Consider the following 20,866-nt stretch of genomic DNA (forward strand, 5'->3'; position numbering starts at 1 on the left):
AGAAAAGGATAATCTTTTACATTTTCAAGATAGTTCTAAAGTCTTGGATGATATTCTTAGTAGTCAAAGGTTTCCTGCTATAAAGACTGGTCTTGGTTTCCATGAATCTGTTGAAGGTGAATCTAGTTCACAAGGTGAGGCAAGGAACTCTAAAGAGAAATCTAAAGTGATCTACGAAGAAATGAAAGATCAATCTCATCATCAACCAAGGAAAGAGATTCCTCAAAGAAAATCCTTTACTCCTCCTATGAATAATGTTGAATGTTATGTATGTCATAATCTTGGACATGTTGCAGCTAGATGTAGAAGAAGAAGGGTTCAAGACCATTATGCAGAAAGATCATCACATTCAAGGTACTTTAATGGATATTGCTTTGCTTGGTCATAAAGCTGCTGACTGTTACAGGAGGAATATGAAACATGTAAGATGTTATGCATGTAACAAGCTTGGACATATAGCTAAGGAATGCAGGAACAAAGTGTGGGCACCATATCAAAAGGAGAAAATGTCACGCTTGAAGATATGGAGGAAAAAGGAAGTACAGTCAGAAAAAGGCAGCACAGCACAACGTACAGACATACCAGAATCAGAGGGAGCTGAAAGTACAAAACTTCAGTGTCCTGAATCTCATATGCAAACTCCATAAAGGGAAGGCACGTATATACGTGAGTTGGATACTGCACAATCGCATATATGATTGTTTGAAGAAAGGCAGTAGGGAAAGTGAAGTTGGAAGTGAATCTATGAAGTATGATCTCTCGAGCACAAGATCAGATCTGGGAATCTGACTGTCAGTGGCCAGAGGAGGACTGTTAATTGGGTTCTAATCAGAGGTACGCAGACCATTCACTGTGAAAGTGTGAGGGTACGCAGCACAGCAATGGTCTTGATGCGTAGGTACGCGGCTAAATAGGAGGTCGAGTAGCGAAGGTACAGTATAAGTACGTGGCGTAACAAAAGGGCACATGCAGACGCGCGCGTAGAAACAGAAGAAGTAGTGCGGGGCAAGAGCAGAGGTACGTGGTGCGATAGAAGCAAAACCTGCGGAGGTACATAGAAGTACGCAGCGCGATAGGAGCAAAGAGTGCATGGCCATAGTAGAGGTACGCGGCGCGATTGATGGCACAGGTGCATGGGTACGCGCTGTAGTAGAAGGCTCTCTGCAGGAATACGCAAAAACACAGAAAGTCAAGTGCGGGGATACGCAGAGGAGCGGAAGGTGAAGTGCGGAGCCACGCAGGCCATATAATGAGAAGCTGCAGATCTGTCTTAAGGCATTTATTGGCTGACTTTTCTTGTTGATAAGATCTGACAGATGGCACCAGTTTAGGGGGAGCATATGTTTTTAATGCATTGTTGGCATTATGGTTAATAGTCCTTGGTGATGAACATTATATGGCTAAATGATATATCTTGCTATGATGTGGTTATGAGTTGTCCATCTCATATGATTCTTGGATTTACATAGTTGATTTTCAGATCAGATTTATGGTTGATTCTCTGATGCTACATATCTGGTGCTTACATGGTGATCTTCATAAGGATAAGAAGAATTATGATGCAAGATTCATATTGTTCTTGGCACATATGAGGATTGTTAGCTGGATACATGGGTGATTATTCAAAGTTGCATTGTTGACATGATGATGATGAGCTCTTACCTATATGATGATAGGTTGTTTCGTACATATGTTGATTGATGCAGATATTCCCAAATGATGATCTGGATGGCTTTGGTGTTTCTTCTTATGATAAAAGATGTTATGGAGCAGATCATACAATGTTTTTGCTGATGTTTATCTTAGGTGATTGGTCTCTGTTATAAATGTCATATCATGACTCATGATGTAATAATGTGTCTCTATCTATTGTAGTCATCTCTTCAGGTCATGTAACGACCTATGTTGGTTTCCCCACTATGCTTGGGATGAAGATGTAATGTATTTAGTTCCTGATGTATCCCCACTTAGTTGGGCGATGGATGTATGTATTGAGTATTTTGGTGATAGGAAGGTCATTTATGATATATAGAGTCATGTTCTTCTTATAGAACATCTTTTTGCAGACCTTGCTTACAGTCAGGGGAAGCTTGAGCATAAACAACACTATATAGCAGAGCAGACATTTCAGCTTGTTCTCAGAAAGATCATGATCAGATTGGTGCATCATGGCATATACAAAGGGGAGCTCATTCAGAGACTTCAGCAGATGTGGTTTATAGTCAAGAGGAGCATGTTCTTAGGGGGAGCAAAACCCTTTTCCCTTGATGTCAAAGGGGGAGAGTGATTTGGTGTTGTTGCCATCAAGTCCAAAGGGGGAGATTGTTGGCATTATGATGCATGTGTTGTACTTGATGGAAACCCTCTCATAGAAGATCATCTCACTTGTATACATTCATATGAATCCACAGAAGAGATATCAGATATGACAAAATACATGGATGTAGGACAGTTCAAAGGGATCAGATCACAGTTCACAAGTAAGCTTTTCCATCAAGTCCAAAGGGGGAGATTGTTGGAATTATGGCTAAAGTGTTGTCCTTGATGGAAACTCTTACAGGTGATGGATCACTGTACATCCGTTCAGTAGCAGAGATTGATGATTAGCTCACAATAATGAAGGAAATAAGAAGTACATAGGTACATAGTACAAAAGGCACGGACCCGCAGGAATATCACAAATAAAGTGCGTACATACCCGCATGTGCACCATGTAAAAGGTGCGGACCTTAGTTCACACACTTTCATGCAGTGAAAAAGTATTCTCACGTGGGAATCCAATGGTGGACCATAGTACTTAGCCCAACATATTTGATCTGATGGTTTGGTCAGTGGTATTGTTTTATATTATTATTGAGCCCCATGTTTTTGGGCCCCTTGTATTGGTTATCTATGGTATTGATTCATGGTTTTAGCAAGAGCTTGCCTATATAAAGCAAAGGGGATCATTTGGCTAGATGTGTGTGAAATTAGAAGATCTTAAGTGAAGCAAGATCTGAAATTCTTGTAATCGGTCTGTGAAGAGATAATTGAATCTAAGTCAAGGAGAAACATGAGGATTGCAAGTCGGATCTACTAATGGGTTGATATATCTTTGCCGCATGTTTCAGATCTATAGATCTGACAATTTGGGTTATTCCTGAAGTCTGGAAATTTTCTATACCCGCAGGACCGCAAGTACAGTGACAGAAAAGTGCGGAAGTACGCAGGCCTAGAGGCGCTGAAGGTGTGGAGGTTCGCAGGCCCAGAATTGCAGAAAGTGCGGAGGTACGCCGGCATTCCATTAGACACAGAGCGCAGGTACGCAGGAAGTCCGTGAGGTACAGTGCGTGGGTACGCAGGAAAGCAGTTGGAAACAGTGCGGATGTACGCAAGTGTTCTATGGGTGAAGCTGCGGACTTTTCATGAAATCTATTTAGCTACCCCTGTTTATTATTGTTGTGTTCTGGGTTTTGAAGTGATGTCTGGTATTATGTTCTAATAACAGCAGTGATTGATTGAATGATTATGATTAGCTTCAATATTGATAGATGAATGGATCAGGTTCATAATGACTTATCCTTATATGATCTAGTGGACTAGATCTGGTTGATAACTCTCATTGTATATGATCTGGTGATTGGGTGATTCAGAAGGTTGTTTGATTATGAGCTTCAATATTGTTGTTGGGTCCAGTATGAAAATTGGATGAAATGTGGCCTTTCAGATTATGTGTTGTGCTTCAGTGTATCCAATCTGAAAATTGATGAAACGTGGTACCTGGAGGAGAGAAGATTGTAGGTCAGCACCTACATACTAGTATCTAAGCTAGTACAAGAGCTAAGGGAAATCTTTGGAGCATTGTAGCAGGTAGCAGCCTGCGTACTAGTAAATGGATCGACTAGTACAAGAGCAAAGGGGGTTGTAGCTCCCGTATTGGTATAAGACTGCACCAGTACAAATATTTTAAAAGGATTTTCTTATTAAGAAGAAGATTGAGATGACTTGCAGCAGGTGGTTTTCTCCCACATTGGGTTTCCACCTTATATCATGGTGTTCATGTGTGTGACTTATGTGTGATGATCTGTTCTATTTTACTGCACCGATTTACTGTTAATATGATTGATAATGTTCTAATACACTCAACTAACTGAATCATAAGAAGCTGTGGAAGTAGCATATATGAATCTGATTATGGAAATGAAAAAGTTTTATTAATGTGATAATACTGATTCACCCCCCCTCTCAGTATTATTTCCAACATTCAGATCAATTTTTATGAAATAAGCTACCCCGCTAAGACAATCCACCATGTCATCCATTCTGGGTAGGGGAAATCTATACCGAATAGTGATTTTATTGATAGCTCGTGAATCCGTACACATCTGCCATTCTCCACCCTTCTTGGGTGCGAGTACTGTTGGTATCGCACAAGGGCTCAAGCTTTCTCTGATCAGTCCGTTATCCAGCAACTCTTGCACCTATTTACGAATCGCTTCATTATCTTTCGGGCTCATTCTATATGCTGCCTTGTTCAGTAGGCTTGCTCCAGGTATGAAATCGATATGATGGCTAATGCTTCTCTTGGGAGGCAACTTATCTGGTAAGTTGTTGACTACAATGTCCTTAAATTCTTCTAACAGCTCTTGAATCTCTGTAGGAAATTCTGACTTTTCTATGTTCAGCAACACTGTCTTAGTCCTCCTTACAATTGCATAATTCACCTCGTTTTCCTCGATCTGCTTAACAAACTGTTTTCCTCCCATTAACGATGCTTTTGTTCCACTTGTTTCTGTTGTATCCTCCTCTTTGATGGGTACAAGTGTATGTTGGACTCCATCTTTCACAAATTTGTAACAATTCGTCTTCCCATCATGCGTCACCTTCCGATCATACTGCCATGATCTCCCTAGCAGTATATGGCACACATCCATTGGCATGATATCACAGACAACCTTGTCATGTTATTTTCCAATGTGAAATTCATCCTCGCATTGTTCATCAACTAATAGTTGGTGGCCTTTCTGTAGCCACAACACCTCGTAAGGTGTGGGATGCTTAATTCGCTTCAATCCCAACTTTTCCACCATCTCGGTGGTAACTAAATTATCTGTACTTTCGCTGTCTATGATCAATTTATAACACTTTCCATGTGATTTGCAAACTGTTCAGAACAATGCCTTCCATTGGGTCTGCTCAATCATCTCCTTGGCTGGCTTCAACAATACTTTGCTTAAAACTAAAGCCTCTCCTGTTTCTACCACATTTTCTACCTCCCAGGGATGTGCTTTATCTTCCTTAGACTGTGCAACAAATGCTCCCCTCTAGCCAGCGTGCTGAGCTTCCGAGCATTCGAAGGATCTATGCCCCCACTTATGGCACCTATAGCACTGGACATTAGTCCCCCTTCCATGACCATTTCCTCTTCCCCGCTAATATGGCCGACCTCCTCTGGTGCTATCTCCCTTCTCTGCTGTCCCTAAAGCTCTGGAGCTGCTGCCTTCTTCACTGTTAGTGGTAGTTCTCCCTCTGCCGTAGGACTGTCCTTGTCCACTGCTATTTCATCATCCTCTCCTATTATTTTGTTTCCTGTTAATCTTCTCTTCAACCTTTACAACACTCTAAAAGGCTTCTTCTATATTTTTTGGAGAGAGAATACTGATATCATCTAGTATTTCCAGCCTCAAGCCATTCATGTATCTCGTTGTCTTCTCTGGAGTATCATCAGTATATCCAACCCGCAAGCTTACACGATAAAACTCCTCTGTGTATTCCTTTACGGTCATACCTTTCTGTCTTAAATTCTACACTCGTCGATAAAGCTCAACCTGATAGTCTTTAGGCAAAAATCTGCCTTTCAGTTTTGCCACCATCCTTGGCCACTTCCTTATCAGTAGCTTGTTCATCCTCTTCCTGTTCGCTTGGACACTATCCCACCATAAAGCAGCATGTCCTTTTAACTTGGTTGCAGCAAATCTGACTCTTTTGTCCTCACTGATCTCTTCGTTTTCAAAATACTTATCTAACTCACTTACCCAATCCAGCAGAACATCTGCGGATAGACTGCCATCATAGTTAGGGATCTCAGGTTTGGGTTTGCTGCTGGCTAACAGTACCGATCTCAACAGTCTTAACTCCAGGGCTTCTTCTTCTGATCCGTCCGTAGCAGTTACTGCCTCCTCTTCACTGTCATCCCCAAGTTCTGGGTCTCTTCTCCTTCCTGCCTCCATTGCTTCCAAGTGAGCAGTAAGGGCCCTCAATTCTTCCCTCAAGCCCTCGTCTGCTACTCTGCGCACACCTCTTCCACGTCCTCATCTTTGAACCTCCATCTCCCTTTTTTTTCAACTTCTTGCTCTGATACCACTTGATGGGGCCAGCCCACGTGATCCCGTCGTCAACACGTTCCACTTGATGGGTGTACAAACAGATAATAATATTTAACAGAGATTTTTTTGATATATGAAAATGGTTTAACCGCGTTGAATTAAATGAGGGTTATGGTGATTAGTACGATGGTTTTTGTGTGTTGGACATCTGTCCCTCCTTGGGATTCCACGAGCCCACCTTGGTATAGGGTTTCACCACCTTTGTGCTCATCTAGTTCATTTGTTATTCTCTCGGTCGTTTGTGTTGTGTGCTCTCAGCGGTCTTCACGGCTTCAATGTGGGTTTTGTTTTTGCTGTCTTGCTTTACTGGTTCGAGACTCGACCTGGAAATTTTTCCATTCATCCGGCAAGGTATGAAACCTTGGTAAGGTTTGCTCCCTTCATGGTCTCCTTCTCGAATGTCGACTGTTATGGTATGCTTGGTATCCAACTTGGTATGTCTCTGTCTCTGTGCATCCTTGTCTTGGTTCGTTATCTGTGCTTTCCACGAGTCTTACAGTCGGTTTTTAGTTGTGTTGTTCCTGGTAATGTTTCTCCAGCTCCGAGTTCAATTCCTCTACGAGCCCGACAGAACTAAGGTAGAAAATTCCTTCGGTTCCTCTGCCAATTTATCTGGGCAATTCCCCTGTTCTATGATGGATATATGTGCTCCATTTTCCTCAGTTGTCTAACGTCTTCAACTCCTCGTGAGCTGGGAAAAACCTGGAGGAGTGGTTGCAATTATGGCTTACCTCCGTCAGGTAACTAGATATGTATTGATTGTTTTCTTCAACTTTCGATTCCCCTTTGTTCCATTTCACAAGAACTCATTTCATTTGTCGTTTCTCTTTGCAGGTAGAGAAACCTGAGGGTTTCGGCGCATGGAAACTCGATCGTTTCAATTAACCATGGGTAGTGTCATTTTGTTCATTAGTTGTTTTCACTTGGAATTAGTGTTACAACTGTAGGGTCGGTATATATTTGGCCTTCAAGTTGCTATCTGTATTTGATTCTTCTGTACAGGGAAAATTTTAAGAACCCCCCCTAAATTTATAAATATAATAAATGGGCGAATCTCCATGGTATATAGGAAAAATGGAAGGCGATTTTATCAATAATATAATATGTATATATAATTTTTTGGCGAATCTCTCACCAAGCATGGCGAATATTTTACTCAATTATAAAATCTTGTAAGATCTTGGCGAGTCTTTCACTAAATAATAAAACTTTGTAAAGTCCTAGTGGATCTTAGCATAGGCTACATGCTGGTTTAATTCCCCCATTTAAATAGGCTACATTCCAGGTGAATACCATGGGTCAATACCATGTGCCATTTTGGTGAATACCATGGGTCAATACCATGTGCCATTTTTATTTTTATTAATTCTAATATTAGGGTTGATAATGGTTTTTTGCATGGTATTAATAACAATCTAGTCCATGGTATTTGTCACATAGTATTTTGGCCATAGGTTTCACCTAAATATAACCCATTTTTTGAGTGTTCGTAAATATAAGGTGACTTATGGAGTAAATATAAAAAAATGTTTTATTTGTTTACCATACCTCTAGTTTATTTATATTTTTATTAATTTACCATACCTCTTTTACAAATATGGTATTTGGCCCATAGGATTCACTTAAATAAAACCTCTTTCTTGAGCCTTCATAAATAGAATGAGGGTTATGGACTAAATATAAAAAGAGGTTTTATTTATTTACGATACGTCTAGTTTGTTTATATTTTGATTTATTTACCATACCTTTTGAGTAAGTATAAAAAGACGTTTTATTTATTTACCATACCTCCACTTTACTTATATTTTTATTTCTTTACACCCTTACATGTATATAAGGTGACTTATGGAGTAAATATAAAAAATGTTTTATTTATTTACCATACCTCTCATTTATTTATATTTTTATTAATTTACCATACCTCTTTTATAAATATGGTATTTGGACCATAGGATTCACTTAAATAAAACCTATTCTTGAAAATGGGCGAATGGATTCACTTAAATAAAACCTATTCTTGAAAATGGGCGAATGGAAGGTTGTAAGTCCTAATTTCAAGGGCTAAATTTACCTTTTTTACCCTCTCCCTTAAAATAAGGTGGGCTATTTGAGGTGATTTGTAAAAATGTACTATGATACAAAATATTCGCCCACTAAAAATTTCAAACCCCTTAATTTCGCCAAAGGGCGAACATTCGCCCCTAAAATTATCCTTGCTTCTGTAGTTTGTCACTGTCGTTGGGCTATGGTAATGAGTTGAGGACTATGGGGTTTGGCTTCCACTTGTTATAAGTATGAGTCATATATTTATGAACTGGGTCAGTTCCTTTGTTTCGAACAGAATGTAAATGAGCAAAGAATGGGATGACTTTAATTATATTTTTTATGAATTCAACTCTGGAACTGATTTGGACTATATTTATAAATTCGCATACCTGGTGTTTACAGAATTTGTTTGCTTATCTGGACTTTCAATTTCCAACTTCGTGTCATTTGTTCACATAAATGATTTTATGTCTGATTGTTTGGTTGAGTCCGCCAGTAATCTGGGCGCTGTCACTTCTCCTCTAGTTTTGGTTATCTCCCCTTTTGTTTTATAACCTGTAGTGGTATAACAACAATATCCACGAAGTAATTTTACACAAATTATTATACACAGTGTTTGGGACGCTGTAGGGATGAATGTGCACAGAAAATTTATATTTTTCTCCTTTTTATTTCTTTGTCAATCGAACCCTTACATTGTGCTTTGTCCCTCTTTTTAATATCAATGTTCTCAAACTGCCAGTAACTGTTGTTAGGTATGTTCAATTGGTTACATCAGTTATTCCTCATACATAACTTTTCATGGTCGTCTAGCATATTTTCTTTTCATGTTTTTATAACAGTAAATTAACTGTCTGAAAACAATGACTCTAACTAATTCCTATTGTTCCTAATTACAATTTACTACATTAACTTAGGCAACTAAATAAAAGAAGGAAATAATAAAAAAACAAGTACGCTATCCATTCAGTGAATTAACTCCTTCGTCCCCTTCAGAGACCAAATCACCTTCACTGTTGTCTTTTCCCTGTCAGCCAGATGCTCCTGCATCATTTAAAGTACTTTAAAATGTTTTAAAAACAATTTTAAACGCTTTAAAAACAATTCAAAATGCTTTAAAAACAATTTGAAATGTTTCTGAAGCAATTTAGAATGTTTTAAAAACAATTTAAAATAGTTCAAAATAATTTAAAAGAAACTTTAAAATGTTTTAAAAACAATTTTAAATTCTTTTAAAATGCTTCAACAACAATTTAAAAAGCTTTAAAATGTTTTTAAAATGTTTTCAAAACAATTTAAAATGCTTTAAAAACCATTTACAATGCTTTAAAAACTATTTAAAATACTTCAAAAATAATTTAAATTGCTTTAAGAACAATTTTAAATGATTTTAAAATGCTTTAAAAATAGTTTACAATGCTTTAGAAACAATATAAAATACTTGAAAAATAATTTAAATTGATTTAAGAACAATTTTAAATGATTTTAAAATGTTTCAAAAACATTTTAAAATGTTTTAAAAATAAGTTTAAGTGCTTTAACAACAATTGAAAATGCTTTAAAACCGTTTTAAAATGTTTTAAAAACAATTTAAAGAGATTTAAAGTACTCTAAAATGTTTTTAAATGCTTTCAAAACAATTTAAAAGGCTTTCAAAACAATTTAAAATGATTTTAAAATTCTTTAAAAATAGTTTGCAATGCTTTAAAAATAATTTACTTTAAAAATAATTTAAATTGATTTAAGAACACTTTTAAATGATTTATAAATGTTTTAAAAATAAGATTAAGTGCTTTAACCACAATTGAAAATGCTTTAAACCCATTTTAAAATGTTTTATAAACAATTTAAAAAGATTTAAAGTACTTTAAAACGTTTTAAAAACAATTTTAAACGCTTTAAAAACAATTTAAAATGCTTTAAAAACAATTTAAAATGTTTTTGAAACAATTTAGAATGTTTTAAAAACACTTTAAAATAGTTCAAAATAATTTAAAAACAATTTAAAACACTCTAAAATGTTTTAAAAACAATTTTAAATTCTTTTAAAATGCATTAACAACAATTTAAAAAGCTTTAAAGCAGTTTAAAATGCTTTCAAAACAATTTAAAATGCTTTAAAACTGTTTAAAATGCTTTAAAAACTATTTTAAATACTTCAAAAGTAATTTAAATTGCTTTAAGAACAATTTTAAATAATTTTAAAATGATTTTAAAATAGTTTACAATGCTTTAAAAACAATTTAAAATACTTTAAAAATAATTTAAATTGATTTAAAAACAATTTTAAATGATTTTAAAATGTTTCAAAAAATTATAAAATGTTTTAAAAATAAGTTTGAGTGGTTTAACAACAATTGAAAATGCTTTAAAACCATTTTAAAATGTTTTAAAAACAATTTAAAAAGCTTTAAAGTACTTTAAAATGTTTTAAAAACAATTTTAAACACTTTAAAAACAACTTAAAATGATTTTAAAACAATTTAAAATGTTTTTAAAACAATTTGGAACGTTTTAAAAACAATTTAAATTAGTTCAAAATAATTTAAAAACAATTTAAAGCACTTTAAAATGTTTTAAAAACAATTTTAAATTCTATTAAAACGCTTTAACAACAATTTAAAAAGCTTTAAAGTACTCTAAAATGTTTTTAAAATTGTTTCAAAACAATTTAAAATGCTTTAAAAATAGTTTACGATGCTTTAAAAACAATTTAAAATAATTTAAAAATAATTTAAATTTATTTAAGAACAATTTTAAATTATTTTAAAATGTTTTAAAATGTTTCAAAAACATTTTAAAATGTTTTAAAAATAAGCTTAAGTGTTTTAACAACAATTGAAAATGCTTTAAACCTGTTTTAAAATGTTTTATAAACAATGTAAAAAGATTTAAAGTACTTTAAAATGTTTTAAAAACAATTTTAAATGCATTAAAAACAATTTAAAATGCTTTAAAAGCAATTTAAAATTTTTTTGGAACAATTTAGAATGTTTTAAAAACAATTTAAAATAGTTCAAAATAATTTAAAAACACTTTAAAATGTTTTAAAAACAATTTTAAATTATTTTAAAATGCTTTAACAACAATTAAAAAGCTTTAAAGTGATTTTAAAATGCTTTAAAAATGGTTTACAGTGCTTTAAAAACTATTTAAAATACTTCAAAAATAATTTAAATTGCTTTAAGAACAATTTTAAACTCGGCCGTTTCAATTGACCATGGGTAGTGTTGTTCTGTTCGTTAGTTGTTTTCGCTTGGCTTTAGTGTTACAACTGTAGGGTCAGTATATCTTTGGCCTTCAAGCTGCTGTCTGTATTTGATTCTTCTATAGTTTGTCACTGTCGTTGGGTTATGGTAATGAGTTGAGGACTATGGTGTTTGGCTTCTGCTTGTTATAAGTATGAGTCATATATTTATGAATTGGGTTCGTTCCTTTATTTCAAACAGAATGTAAATGAGCAAAGAATGGGATGACTGTAATTACGTTTTCTATGAATTCAACTCTGGAACTGATTTGGACCATATTTATAAATTCGCATACCTGGTGTTTACAGAATTTGTTTGCTTATCTGGACTTGCAATTTCCAACTTCGTGTCGTTTGTTCACATAAATGATTTTATGTCTGATTGTTTGGTTGAGTCCGCCTGTAATCTAGACGCTGTCACTTCTCCTCTGGTTTCGATTATCTCCCCTTTCATTTTATAACCTGTAGTGGTATAACAAAAATCTCGACGAAGTAATTTTACACAATTTTAAATTATTTTAAAATGTTTTCAAATGTTTCAAAAACATTTTCAAATGTTTTAAAAATAAGTTTAAGTGCTTTAACAACAATTGAAAATGTTTTAAACCCGTTTTAAAATGTTTTATAGGCAATTTAAAAAGCTTTAAAGTACTCTAAAATGTTTTAAAAACAATGTTAAACGCATTAAAAACAATTTGAAATGCTTTAAAAACAATTTAAAATGTTTTTGAAACAATTTAGAATGTTTTAAAAACAATTTAAAATAGTTCAAAATAATTTAAAAACACTTTAAAATGTTTTAAAAACAATTTTAAATTATTTTAAAATTCTTTAACAACAATTAAAAAGCTTTAAAGTGCTTTTAAAATGCTTTCAAAACAATTTAAAATGCTTTAAAAACCGTTTACAGTGCTTTAAAAACTATTTAAAATACTTCAAGGATAATTTAAATTGCTTTAAGAACAATTTTAAACTCGGTCATTTCAATTGACCACGGGTAGTGTCGTTCTGTTCATTAGTTGTTTTTGCTTGGATTTAGTGTTACAACTAGAGGGTCGGTATATCTTTGGCCTTCAAGCTGCTGTTTGTATTTGATTCTTCTGTAGTTTGTCATTATCGTTGGGTTATGGTAATGAGTTGAGGACTATGGGGTTTGGCTTCCGCTTGTTATAAGCATGAGTAATATATTTATGAAATCGGTTCGTTCCTTTGTTTCGAACAGAATGTAAATGAACAAAGAATGGGATGACTATAATTATGTTTTCTATGAATTCAACTCTGGAACTGATTTGGACTATATTTATAAATTCACATACTTGGTGTTTACAGAATTTGTTTGCTTATCTAGACTTGCAATTTCCAACTTCGTGTCATTTGTTCACATAAATGATTTTATGTCTGATTGTTTGGTTGAGTCCGCCTATAATCTAGGCTCTGTCACTTCTCCTCTGGTTTCGGTTATCTCCCCTTTCGTTTTATAACCTGTAGTGGTATAACAACAATCTCCACGAAGTAATTTTACACAAATTATTATACACAGTGTTTGGGACGCTGTAGGGATGAATGTGCACAAAAAATTTATATTTTTCTCCTTTTTATTTCTTTTCCAATCGAACCCTTACATTGTGCTTTGTCCCTCTTTTTAATATCAATGTTCTCAAACTATCACTAATTGCTATTAGGTATGTTCAATTGGTTACATCAGTTATTCCTCATACATAACTTTTCATGGTCGTCTAGCATATTTTCTTTTCATGTTTTTATAACAGTAAATTAACTGTCTGAAAACAATGACTCTAACTAATTCCTACTGTTCCTAATTACAATTTACTACATTAAATTAGGCAGCTACGCTATCCATTCAGTGAATTAACTCCTTCGTCCCCTTCAGAGACCATATCACATTCACTGTTGTCTTTGCTCTATCAGCCAGATGCTCCTGCATCATTTAAAGTACTTTAAAATGTTTCATAAACAATTTTAAACGCTTTAAAAACAATTCAAAATGCTTTAAAAAAAATTTGAAATGTTTTTGAAGCAATTTTAGAACATTTTAAAAACAATTTAAAATAGTTCAAAATAATTTAAAAACACTTTAAAATGTTTTAAAAACAATTTTAAATTCCTTTAAAATGCTTAATTTAAAAAGCTTTAAAGTACTTTAAAATGTTTTTAAAATGTTTTCAAAACAATTTAAAATGCTTTAAAAACCATTTAGAATGCTTTAAAAACTATTTAAAATACTTCAAAAGTAATTTAAATTGCTTTAAGAACAATTTTAAACAATTTTAAAATGATTTAAAAATAGTTTACAATGCTTTAAAAACAATTTAAAATACTTTAAAAATAATTTAAATTGATTTAAAAACAATTTAAATGATTTTAAAATGTTTCAAAAACATTTTAAAATGTTTTAAAAATAAGTTTGACTGGTTTAACAACAATTGAAAATGCTTTAAAACTGTTTTAAAATATTTTAAACACAATTTAAAAAAGCTTTAAAGTACTTTAAAATGTTTTAAAAACAATTTTAAACACTTTAAAAACAACTTAAAATGCTTTAAAAACAATTTAAAATGTTTTTGAAACAATTTGGAACGTTTTAAAAACAATTTAAATTAGTTCAAAATAATTTTAAAACAATTTAAAGCACTTTAAAATGTTTTGAAAACAATTTTAAATTATATTAAAACGCTTTAACAACAATTTAAAAAGCTTTAAAGTACTCTAAAATGTTCTTAAAATTCTTTCAAAACAATTTAAAATGCTTTAAAAATAGTTTACAATGCTTTAAAAACAATTTAAAATACTTTAAAAATAATTTAAATTGATTTAAGAACAATTTTAAATTGTTTTAAAATGTTTCAAAAACATTTTCAAATGTTTTAAAAATAGTTTAAGTTCTTTAACAACAATTGAAAATGCTTTAAACCCGTTTTAAAATGTTTTATAAGCAATTTAACAAGCTTTAAAATACTTCAAAATGTTTTAAAAACAATGTTAAACGCATTAAAAACAATTTGAAATGCTTTAAAAACAATTTAAAATATTTTTGAAACAATTTAGAATGTTTTAAAAACAATTTAAAATATTTCAAAATAATTTAAAAACACTTTAAAATGTTTTAAAAACAATTTTAAATTATTTTAAAATTCTTTAACAACAATTAAAAATCTTTAAAGTGCTTTTAAAATTCTTTCAAAACAATTTAAAATGCTTTAAAAACCATTTACAGTGCTTTAAAAACTAATTAAAATACTTCAAAAATAATTTAAATTGCTTTAAGAACAATTTTAAACTCGGCCGTTTCAATTGACCATGGGTAGTGTCGTTCTGTTCGTTAGTTGTTTTTTCTTGGCTTTAATGTTACAACTGTAGGGTTGGTATATCTTTGGCTTTCAAGCTGTTGTCTGTATTTGATTCTTCTGTATTTTGTCACTATCGTTGGGTTATGGTAATGAGTTGAGGACTATGGGGTTTGGCTTCCGCTTGTTATAAGTATGAGTAATATATTTATGAAATTGGTTCGTTCCTTTGTTTCGAACAAAATGTAAATGAGCAAAGAATGGGATGACTATAATTATGTTTTCTATGAATTCAACTCTGGAACTGATTTGGACTATATTTATAAATTCACATACCGAGTGTTTACAGAATTTGTTTGCTTATCTAGACTTGCAATTTCCAACTTCGTGTCGTTTGTTAACATAAATGATTTTATGTCTGATTTTCTGGTTGAGTCCGCCTGTAATCTGGGCATTGTCACTTCTCCTCTCGTTTCGGTTATCTCCCCTTTCGTTTTATAACCTGTAGTGGTATAACAACAATCTCCACGAAGTAATTTTACACAAATTATTATACATAGTGTTTGGTGTGCTGTAGGGATGAATGTGCACAGAAAATTTATATTTTTCTCCTTTTTTATTTCTTTGTCAATCAAACCCTTACATTGTGCTTTGTCCCTCTTTTTAATATCAGTGTTCTCAAACTGTCAGTAACTGCTGTTAGCTATGTTCAATTGGTTACATCAGTTATTCCTCATACATAACTTTTCATGGTCATCTAGCATATTTTCTTTTCATGTTTTTATAGCAGTAAATTAACTGTCTGAAAACAATGACTCTAACTAATTCCTACTGTTCCTAATTACAATTTACTACATTAACTTAGGCAACTAAATAAAAGAAGGAAATAATTAAAAAAACAAGTACGTTATCCATTCAGTGAATTAACTCCTTCGTACCCTTCAGAGACCATATCACCTTCACTGTTGTCTTTGCCCTGTCATCCAGATGCTCCTGCATCATTTAAAGTACTTTAAAATGTTTTAAAAACAATTTTAAACGCTTTAAAAACAATTCAAAATGCTTTAAAAACAATTTGAAATGTTTTTGAAGCAATTTAGAACGTTTTAAAAACAATTTAAAATAGTTCAAAATAATTTAAAAGAAACTTTAAAATGTTTTAAAAACAATTTTAAATTCTTTTAAAATGCTTTAACAACAATTTAAAAAGCTTTAAAATGTTTTTAAAATGTTTTCAAAACAATTTAAAATGCTTTAAAAACCATTTACAATGCTTTAAAAACTATTTAAAATACTTCAAAAATAATTTAAATTGCTTTAAGAACAATTTTAAATGATTTTAAAATGCTTTAAAAATAGTTTACAATGCTTTAGAAACAATATAAAATACTTGAAAAATAATTTAAATTGATTTAAGAACAATTTTAAATGATTTTAAAATGTTTCAAAAACATTTTAAAATGTTTTAAAAATAAGTTTAAGTGCTTTAACAACAATTGAAAATGCTTTAAAACCGTTTTAAAATGTTTTAAAAACAATTTAAAGAGCTTTAAAGTACTTTAAAATGTTTTTAAAATGCTTTCAAAACAATTTAAAACGCTTTAAAAACAATTTAAAATTATTTTAAAATTCTTTAAAAATAATTTGCAATGCTTTAAAAACAATTTACTTTAAAAATAATTTAAATCGATTTAAGAACACTTTTAAATGATTTATAAATATTTTAAAAATAAGATTAAGTGCTTTAACCACAATTGAAAATGCTTTAAACCATTTTAAAATGTTTTATAAACAATTTAAAAAGATTTAAAGTACTTTAAAATGTTTTAAAAACAATTTTAAACGCTTTAAAAACAATTTAAAATGCTTCAAAAACAAGTTAAAATGTTCTTGAAACAATTTAGAATGTTTTAAAAACACTTTAAAATAGTTCAAAGTAATTTAAAAACAATTTAAAACACTCTAAAATGTTTTAAAAACAATTATAAATTCTTTTAAAATGCATTAACAGCGATTTAAAAAGCTTTAAAGCACTTTAAAATGCTTTCAAAACAATTTAAAATGTTTTAAAAACCGTTTACAATGCTTTAAAAACTATTTAAAATACTTCAAAAGTAATTTAAATTGCTTTAAGAACAATTTTAAATAATTTTAAAATGATTTTAAAATAGTTTACAATGCTTTAAAAACAATTTAAAATACTTTAAAAATAATTTAAATTGATTTAAAAACAATTTTAAATGATTTTAAAATGTTTCAAAAACATTTTAAAATGTTTTAAAAATAAGTTTGAGTGGTTTAACAACAACTGAAAATGCTTTAAAACCGTTTTAAAATGTTTTAAAAACAATTTAAAAAGCTTTAAAGTACTTTAAAATGTTTTAAAAACAATTTTAAACACTTTAAAAACAACTTAAAATGCTTTTAAAACAATTTAAAATGTTTTTGAAACAATTTGGAACGTTTTAAAAACAATTTAAATTAGTTCAAAATAATTTAAAAACAATTTAAAGCACTTTAAAATGTTTTAAAAACAATTTTAAATTCTATTAAAACGCTTTAACAACAATTTAAAAAGCTTTAAAGTACTCTAAAATGTTTTTAAAATTCTTTCAAAACAATTTAAAATGCTTTAAAAATAGTTTACAATGCTTTAAAAACAATTTAAAATACTTTAAAAATACTTTAAATTTATTTAAGAACCATTTTAAATTATTTTAAAATGTTTTAAAATGTTTCAAAAACATTTTAAAATGTTTTAAAAATAAGTTTAAGTGCTTTAACAACAATTGAAAATGCTTTAAACCTGTTTTAAAATGTTTTATAAACAATGTAAAAAGATTTAAAGTACTTTAAAATGTTTTAAAAACAATTTTAAATGCATTAAAAACAATTTAAAATGCTTTAAAAACAATTTAAAATGTTTTTGAAACAATTTAGAATGTTTTAAAAACAATTTAAAATAGTTCAAAATAATTTAAAAACACTTTAAAATGCTTTAAAAACAATTTTAATTATTTTAAAATGCTTTAACAACAATTAAAAAGCTTTAAAGTGCTTTTAAAATGCTTTCAAAACAATTTAAAAGGCTTTAAAAACTGTTTACAATGCTTTAAAAACTATTTTAAATACTTCAAAAATAATTTAAATTGCTTTAAGAACAATTTTAAACTCGGTCGTCTTAATTGACCGCAGGTAGTGTCGTTCTGTTCGTTAGTTGTTTTCACTTTTTATTTAGTGTTACAACTGTAGGGTCGGTATACCTTTGGCCTTCAAGCTGCTGTCTGTATTTGATTCTTCTATAGTTTTTCACTATCGTTGGGTTATGGTAATGAGTTGAGGACTATGGGGTTTGTCTTCCGCTTGTTATAAGTATGAGTCATATATTTATGAATTGGGTTCGTTTCTTTGTTTCAAATAGAATTTAAATGAGCAAAGAATGGGATGACTGTAATTATGTTTTCTATGAATTCAACTCTTGAACTGATTTGGACTATATTTATAAATTTGCATACCTGGTGTTTACAGAATTTGTTTGCTTATCTGGACTTGCAATTTCCAACTTCGTGTTGTTTGTTCACATAAATGATTTTATGTCTGATTGTTTGTTTGAGTGCGCCTGTAATCTAGACGCTGTCACTTCTCCTCTGGTTTCGGTTATCTCCCCTTTCATTTTATAACCTGTAGTGGTATAACAACAATCTCGACGAAGTAATTTTACACAAGTTATTATACATAGTGTTTGGGACGTTGTAGGGATGAATGTGCACAAAAAATTTATATTTTTCTCCTTTTTATTTATTTGTCAATCGAACCCTTACATTGTGCTTTGTCCCTCTTTTTAATATCAGTGTTCTCAAACTATCACTAACTGCTGTTAGTTATGTTCAATTGGTTACATCAATTATTCCTCATACGAAACTTTTCATGGTCGTCTAGCATATTTTCTTTTCATGTTTTTATAACATAAATTAACTGTCTGAAAACAATGACTCTAACTAATTCCTACTGTTCCTAATTAGAATTTACTACATTAACTTAGGCAACTAAATAAAAGAAGGAAATAATAAAAAAAACAAGTACGCTATCCATTCAGCGAATTAACTCCTTCGTCCCCTTCAGAGACCATATCACCTTCACTGTTGTCTTTGCTCTGTCAGCCAGATGCTCCTGCATCATTTAAAGTACTTTAAAATGTTTCAAAAACAATTTTAAACGCTTTAAAAACAATTCAAAATGCTTTAAAAACAAGTTGAAATGTTTTTGAAGCAATTTTAGAACATTTTAAAAACAATTTAAAATAGTTCAAAATAATTTAAAAACACTTTAAAATGTTTTAAAAACAATTTGAAATTCCTTTAAAATTCTTTAACAACAATTTAATAAGCTTTAAAGTACTTTAAAATGTTTTTAAAATGTTTTCAAAACAAATTAAAATGCTTTAAAAACCATTTATAATGCTTTAAAAACTATTTAAAATACTTCAAAAGTAATTTAAATTGCTTTAACAACAATTTTAAACAATTTTAAAATGATTTAAAAATAGTTTACAATGCTTTAAAAACAATTTAAAATACTTTAAAAATAATTTAAATTGATTTAAAAACAATTTTAAATGATTTTAAAATGTTTCAAAAACATTTTAAAATGTTTTAAAAATAAGTTTGAGTGGTTTAACAACAATTGAAAATGCTTTAGAACCGTTTTAAAATGTTTTAAACACAATTTTAAAAAGTTTTAAAGTACTTTAAAATGTTTTAAAAACAATTTTAAACACTTTAAAAACAACTTAAAATGCTTTAAAAACAATTTAAAATGTTTTTGAAACAATTTGGAACGTTTTAAAAACAATTTAAATTAGTTCAAAATAATTTAAAAACAATTTAAAGCACTTTAAAATGTTTTAAAAACAATTTTAAATTATATTAAAACGTTTTAACAACAATTTAAAAAGCTTTAAAGTACTCTAAAATGTTCTAAAAATTCTTTCAAAACAATTTAAAATGCTTTAAAAATAGTTTACGATGCTTTAAAAACAATTTAAAATACTTTAAAAATAATTTAAATTGATTTAAGAACAATTTTAAATTGTTTTAAAATGTTTCAAAAACATTTTCAAATGTTTTAAAAATAAGTTTAAGTGCTTTAACAACAATTGAAAATGTTTTAAACCCGTTTTAAAATGTTTTATAGGCAATTTAAAAAGCTTTAAAGTACTCTAAAATGTTTTAAAAACAATGTTAAACGCATTAAAAACAATTTGAAATGCTTTAAAAACAATTTAAAATGTTTTTGAAACAATTTAGAATGTTTTAAAAACAATTTAAAATAGTTCAAAATAATTTAAAAACACTTTAAAATGTTTTAAAAACAATTTTAAATTATTTTAAAATTCTTTAACAAAAATTAAAAAGCTTTAAAGTGCTTTTAAAATGCTTTCAAAACAATTTAAAATGCTTTAAAAACCGTTTACAGTGCTTTAAAAACAATTTAAAATACTTCAAGAATAATTTAAATTGCTTTAAGAACAATTTTAAACTCGGTCATTTCAATTGACCACGGGTAGTGTCGTTCTGTTCGTTAGTTGTTTTTGCTTGGCTTTAGTGTTACAACTAGAGGGTCGGTATATCTTTGGCCTTCAAGCTGTTGTCTGTATTTGATTCTTCTGTAGTTTGTCATTATCGTTGGGTTATGGTAATTAGTTGAGGACTATGGGGTTTGGCTTCCGCTTGTTATAAACATGAGTAATATATTTATGAAATCGGTTCGTTCCTTTGTTTCGAATAGAATGTAAATGAACAAAGAATGGGATGACTATAATTATGTTTTCTATGAATTCAACTCTGGAACTGATTTGGACTATATTTATAAATTCACATACCTGGTGTTTACAGAATTTGTTT

This window comes from Pinus tabuliformis, chromosome 9, assembly GCF_031772625.1.
Source record: "Pinus tabuliformis cultivar Carrire ecotype Pingquan chromosome 9, CPIR1, whole genome shotgun sequence".
Lineage (NCBI taxonomy): Eukaryota > Viridiplantae > Streptophyta > Pinopsida > Pinales > Pinaceae > Pinus > Pinus tabuliformis.